We start from the raw sequence: 7,428 nt of genomic DNA, 5'->3' as shown, positions 1-7,428 counted from the left end.
GTGCCTCTCATTAAATATTGTGGCACTTCTACGAAAACAGAGATTTTGAGAACCATAAATAAATATCATTTCAACTCTTTCGGCGATCGTATAAACCATTGTAAAAATAAAACTAGAGCAGTGAGAGAACTTTAAATCACAAAAAGAACCACGATATTACTAACCAAACCAAAAATTGAACATTTTAAGGCAAAATTTAAATAAACAAAAAACAACAAATATTTCGAGAATGGCAGGCATCGAAAATTTTCCTTTTTTTTACATCGCCAAATACCATTCCGACAATTCAATAATTTCAGTATAAGTGTACTATTTATTGGAGTTTTGTTTTGGCTTTTAACAATTCATTTTAGTATCATAATAAATATTTTTATTCTGATAGTAAAATGAATTGACTAACATTTAAAAGGACATACATATCTCGAAAATGGTTGCATTGATTTTAATGAGTAAGACGGCAAAATATAGGGAATTAATAGACCTTTCAAACAAGGTATCACTCGACTACCCTTCCAATTTAAAATTTTTAAGGGGGTGGCTCTGGGGGTTAGGGGGATGATAGTATATCCCTAAAAAATTCATCATTTTGGTTCCCCCTTGTTACTATAGAAACGGTTTTAAGCATTTTACGGTTAAAAAATAGAAGTATCTTTTACGGTTTAAAAATTATAAGCCATGGCTACTCTTGAAATTGTCACCCTGTATATTATTTAACATTACTTTTCTTACCTACCTCGTTGGTTATCTTTTCCTATTAGAGGTCGTTCTAGCAATGCCTAAGGAAAAATTATTTTAACTACATAAAAAATTATCTCTTGCATGAAGAGCTTCAAAAAAAACCAAGTAGATTCTATAGAAATGTTAGAGAATATGTATTGTTCTGCCATCAGACTATAATGTTAGGAATAAATAAAAAATCTTGCGCTGTAAATAAAAGAACAATTGGAATATCTGATGGTGCAAGCGAGTTCGAAGGGAAGATTCATACTATAAAGCATTAGGAAGTACAAAAATACTAAGGTGTAAACAGTTCTCACATACCAACATGAATTTTACACATTTGTCATTTTTTTTGTAATTGGTTTGTTGATCAGACTGACTATTATAATCAAAACTTCAAAATCATAATAATAAATTTATGGTGACTAAATTTTCTAATAGTAGGTTAAGGGGGCAATAATACCTCAAATTCGTCGTAATTTCATTGTTTTCATTCTAGTTAATAAAAAAATTGCACAAATAAGAGGCAATAGAGTTTCAGTTTCATCTTGGTATGGAAGCACAACAATTTATCCGCAAAATAATGATTCGTCTATTCAAATTTGCCTAAAAGTCTGAAAGATACTAAAAAACAAATTACGACATATATAGTAAGTATCTATAGATACTGTATTATTATTTTTTTTTTAATCTTAATTTTTTACCTCTAGCAATGGTGTTTTTTTACCCTCCAATTGTGGAATATACCGAATTTGGTGTGTTCTTTTATCATAGTAAAATAATTCTAGTTTTTTAAAATACATCGGCTTTTTCAAAAGACATATATAGTAAGTATTCGCAGACATTGTAATATCATCCCTCAAAAAAGCCTAATTTTTCATCCCTAGGAACGGTGTTTTTTTACTCTCCAATTGTCGAATATATCGACTTTGGTCTCTTCTTTTATCATAGTAAAAAAATTCTAATTATTTAAAATACGCTGCCTTTTTCAAACGACATTTATATTAAGTATCTATAGATACTGTATTATTATTCTTAAAAGAATCTTAATTTTTCACCCCTAGCAACAGGTTTTTTTACCCTCTAATAGTCGAGTGTATCGTATTTGGTCCATTCTTTTATCATAGTATAATAATTCTACTTTTTTTAAAATACATCGGCTTTTTTAAAAGACATATACAGATATGATCATTCTAACTTCGCCTATAGGAATTATATATCGCGGTAGGTCTGGCAATGTTGTGATAACATACTCGAAGCAGCGAACCCCGCCGAAGCCCGAAACCGAAACCTTTCAGTATTCTTAAGGCGTTCGAGCGGGGATGCACTGCTCTGTAACAAATTAAAAAAAAATTGTTTCGTTTGAGTCTTTGCTGCTGTCTATCTTAACAGCAAAAAATAAACTAAAAACCGACTGCAATAATGTTGTAAATATAAATTAACTGAATATTAGACAGGAAAGAAAAAAATTAATTCAAAATAAAGTAAAAAATTAAGTTAATTTGATAATATTAAATAAAAATTAAAATTATCTTATGTCAGGTTTAAAAAGCCCACCCTGTTTAGCAGTGCAGTACGTTAATCCATCATAAAACGACCTTCTCGTGTTCGACAACATTTCAATGGAGATACTATTAAATGCTTGCCAAATTTTAACACAAAGCTCTTTTAAATTAGTAGCCCGTTCATTTTCGTGCCTATAAATTTGTTCTTTTAGGTATCCCCAAAGAAAAAAATCATTGAGGGCTAAATCGGGGCTTCTGGCGGGCCATTTAATAGTACCGTTTCCACTGATTGTTCGATCAGGGAAAGACGTTTCGAGAAATTGAGCGGGACAACCATCCTGTTGAAACCAAACTTGTTCTAAATTGATATTGAGCCCTTGAATAGCAGGAAGAACTTCATCCCTAAAAAGATTAAGGTATTTGTTGGCATTAAGGTTTCCATCGATATAAAAAGAGCCCATAATTGAATCACCTAAAATGCCAACCCATACATTAACCTTTTGAGGGTTTACGGATTATGTTTACCACAAATAGAGAAAGAGGACTTATCTGAAAACAAAATGTTACTAATAAACATTTCATCCCGATTTGCCCTTTCCAATACTTCATGGCAAAATTCCATCCGTCTCTCATGGTTCTGTGGGAAAATTTCTTGGGTTTTTTGCAACTTATAGCACTACTTATTTCTTTTTAAAATTCTTCTAACCCTTAAAGGCTCAATACCCGTTTCTTCGGCAAGGGTTGTACTATTGCAAGAAATGTTCATTTCAGCAACAGCACAAACACTAACCTCTCGAAGCTCATTTGCGTAGCATTTCCTGCAATTTTGCAAGCACCCAAAGGTGTCAAACCTATGGATAATTGCAAAAATTGTGCTGCGTACAAAAATGGGCCGATTTTCGAACGTGAATGCAATTCTGCCTGATATTTCATCGACAGAACTGCCGGCATAATACCACTAAATAATTTGCTTTTTTTCCTGAAGAGAACACATTTTAACAAGAAAATAGCGAGCGGTTTTAAATTTATTCTTTGCTGATTAAGCAGAAAGGGAAGTTAGCAATAAAAATAACGTTAAACATTCAAAATGCAATCTCATATTGGCGGTGCAGTGTGGTGGGGATAAGAATTGTCTCGTTTTTCGATGAACGAGCGGAGAGCCGTGCGGCAGAAATATCAGTGTTGCCAAACGTATTAAGTTGGAAACGGCATGTATTGTGCCCTCTGTCTGTCTCATGCGGACTTCATATGTCCCCTCTCGCTCATAGACTTTTTAACATTAACGCTGGAGTCCCTCAAGGATGCATTCTATCCCCCTACCCTTTGCTTGATACATATCAACGATTTGCTAGGAACCACTGTCAATCCAATCTACAGCTTTGCGGACGATAGCGCACTTATTTCCACATTTAAGTCCACCAAACCAACGACAGCCGCAACTTCTCAGAATCTTAGGCAGCAACAAGTAGCTTCAACCAACAACGATATTAGAGCAATCTTGGAGTGGGGCGATAACAATCTGGCTAATTTTAACGCTAAAAAAATGCAGGCTGCAGTATTTACGATGAAGACTAACCTTGGTGGCCCGGAGCTGGTTATGGCAGGGAAAACATTGCCAATGAAATCATCTTTACATCTTCTAGGAGTCGAAGTCACCAACAGTGTGTCCTGGCATGACCACGTTGCAGAGATCGCCAGGGCAGCTTCCAAAAAACTCGGAGTGCTTTTCAAAACGAAAAAACTGTATACACCAGAACAGCTGCTGACTCTTTATAAGGCTCAAATACGCCCTTCCCTCGAGTATTGCTCGCATGTCTAGAGCTCTGCACCCAAGCATAGTTTAAAGCTGCTAGATTCTATACAAAAGAGAGCTATTCGTCTTATCGACAAACCAGAACTGACAAATAGTCTGGATAGTCTGGAGCACAGGAGAAAGGTGGCTGATCTCTGTTTATTCTACCGTTATTATCACGGTAAGTGCTCCTCTGAGCTGGCAGGCCTGATCCCACCCAGGGCTGTTCCGCCAAGAAGGACGCGACTAGCAGTTGCGGCTCATCAACATCGAGTCCACCTGCCTACCCCAAGGACATCGCTGTATCGGGACTCATTCATCTGGAGAACATCTTTTTTGTGGAACGGGCTTCCACCTAACATATTTCCCGACGCATACAACCTGCAGCGATTCAAGATAAATGCCCACAAATATCTTCGCGCAAGCACCACTCCAAGAGTGACATAGGACTTTCCTCTTGTGCTTGTGTTTACCATTAAAAAAAAAGACTATTTCCTATAGGCGAGGTTTGAATGATTATATCTGTATAGTAACCATCCACAGACATTGTAATATTATCCCTCAAAAAATATTAATTTTTCACTCCTAGCAACGGTGTTTTTTACCCTCTACTTGTCGAATATACCGAATTTGGTCCATTCTTTTATCATAGTAAAATAATTCTAGTTATTTAAAATACGTCGGCTTTTTCAAAAGGCATATATAGCAAGTCTCTATAGATATTGTATCATCCCTTAAAAAATCTTAAATATTTACCCCTAGCAACGGGGTTTTTTACCCTCCAATTGTTGAACATACCGAATTTAGTTTTTTCTTTTATCAGAGTAAAATAATTGTAGTTTTTTAAAATAGTTTGGTTTTTTTAAACGGTATATATAGTAAATTAGTATATAATATTATCATCCCTAAAAAAATCTTCTAATTTCGACCATAACAACTGTGTTTTTTTTGCTCTTTAAATATTGAACGTCTTATATCGATATTAAAATAAACTTTTTCTGAATAAATTTCACATAATTTTTTTAATTGCGCCGACATAACAAAATCAGTGGATGATTTTTTTGCGTTGAACAAATGCATCTAATAAAAGTTATAATGCACGTAAATTTTTGTATGTGTTGAGTGAACTGTCAATTTTCATGAGGGTCGCTCCGACAACGCGCGCGTCCTCGTGGGCCGGCAATCGTTGCGGTATTACGTTGCTAACATTACTCTGGTCATTTTCGGACGCATCGGTGTCGGCTTCTTTGACGAGAAAAGTGCTGCGTGTTGCGACTGTTACTGATATACTATTTTTATGTTTATATACTATTTTTATATAATTTTATTCATGTTTGAGTCCTCTCTTCTTTCGCGTGTCATCAACGTAATAACATTGATTTTTTTATCTTTTACCATCTAACTACACACGCTGTCTTTAGTCTTGTTATATTTCAATAAAACCAGTAATATAGACTATATATAGTTCATTGATACAGTGATTTATTCCACTGAATAAATCTGGTCCTTCGAAGATATATGGGTTTTATTTAAACACTTTAACATACACACGGCCATATTGTTGGTCCGATTCGAGCCACATTGGGTTGAAAATAGCAGGATAAGGGTAGTTTATTGGAGTCTTCGCTCATGTCCAAACGTCTAGGTGCTAACGTTTCTGGGTTTTTGGGATTTTTACACATAACTTGGGAATTTGGTGCCGGTTGAAGTTTCAAGAAAAGAATTAAGCGCACAAGAGAATCTATGGACATTTCAATGAAATTTTACTTAAAGTAGCTTGTATTTTTAGTAATAAATTAGAGCTAGAGCTAAAATGAAATTCTTTAAAACGTTTTTACAATGTCAGTTTTTACTTTCAATTTTAAAGGTGTTCATTAAGGTTGGTTTAAAGGTTGCAATTTTTAGATATCGTTGTCAAACCATAAAATTTGTTTACTTACTTAAGTTACAAAATAATTTATTGTCACAAGCTAAAAAGAAAAGGGCATCATAAAAGAGATGTATTTCTAGGATAGAGAATTTTGTCACAAAAAATGAAAACGATTTGTTAATTATAGTAGTAGATTTAAATAAATTTATGGTAAGGGAACTAAGATTACAGGCATACATTCGATTCAAGATGAAATTGAAAAAAAATCGCGACAGAATTAGGAGAATCCACCTCAAACGAAGAGGATGATCGTATCGCGGTTGAAAATCACTTTAGCATTTAAGCAAAAATAAAATCGCTTATTAAAAAATGAAATGCAGCCCATTTGCAACATCCTAATATGGTTAATGTAGTACAGCGTGGCTTAGCGCATCCTCCTACAGAGGACCCTTTAGGTAAAATTAAGTTAACAAATATTAACCCACCCTCATTCTCTGGAAAATGTGAGGAATGGAAAGCTCATAGATTTATTCAATGCTATGATCAATGTAAGACAGCAGTTCTAATTTAACTAATGTACAAAAATGTATGTATTTAAAGGGCTGTTTATCAAATGAGGCATTGAATATCATTAAAGTTTTACTTCTTACATAATCTAACTATACGGTTGCACTAGATCTTCTGAAAAAACGGTATCATAATAATGTAATCATATTAAATACTCACATTAGGGACATTTTAAACATAAATTTTGTAAATAAGGGTAGCGGTCAACAGCTTTTTTTTTAAACACTGTTCGACAAATTATTAATTGATTTAGGGCACTTGAGGTTACAGTGGACTCCTGGGATATTTTACAAGTATATATTTTATTACAAAAATTAAACCTTCAAACTCACAAGAAACTAGAAAAAGATTGTACAGTATTGCCAAATTTGGAGGATTTACTTCAATTTCTAGAAAGGCGCTGTACAGCCTTAGAAAACGTCTCAAGGTCAGAATCGTCAAAAAATCTAAATACATCTGGGTTTAATTCAGGTTTAAAAATAAATACAAAAATTCACTAATAGTTCAATTCCTGTTCAATTTGCAATGGGGAGCATAAATTACAATGGTGTTTTCAATTTAAAGGGATAAGCCATTGACGACAAACGCAATTTTATTTGTAATAATAGGTTATGCTATAACTATTTGGGGATAAGGCCCACTGTTGCTCAATGTCTATCTATAGGGTGTAAAACGTGCTATAGGAAACATCTTATTTTTTTACATGGCAATAATTCTCAGGTTTTTGGTGTTCCTCATCAATAATGAGATAAAAGAGAATCTTCAGAGAATGAAGTTCGGGAACAGTCGACTTCAGAGGTACAACAAGAGTTATTTCAAACAGTATCACAGTCCGTGTTAGTCTCGCAAGGTCAAATTTCTACTTTACAGGTTTTATTAGCTACAGCAAGTGTAACTTTTTTCACTAAAGATAAACGAGAAATAACGGTTCGCGCGTTACTAAACTCAGGGTCACAAGTAAGCTTTATAATAGC

The sequence above is a fragment of the Anthonomus grandis genome, chromosome 2 (assembly GCF_022605725.1).
Source record: "Anthonomus grandis grandis chromosome 2, icAntGran1.3, whole genome shotgun sequence".
Classification (NCBI taxonomy): Eukaryota; Metazoa; Arthropoda; class Insecta; order Coleoptera; family Curculionidae; genus Anthonomus; species Anthonomus grandis.
Note: the sequence above shows the minus strand (reverse complement) of the source record.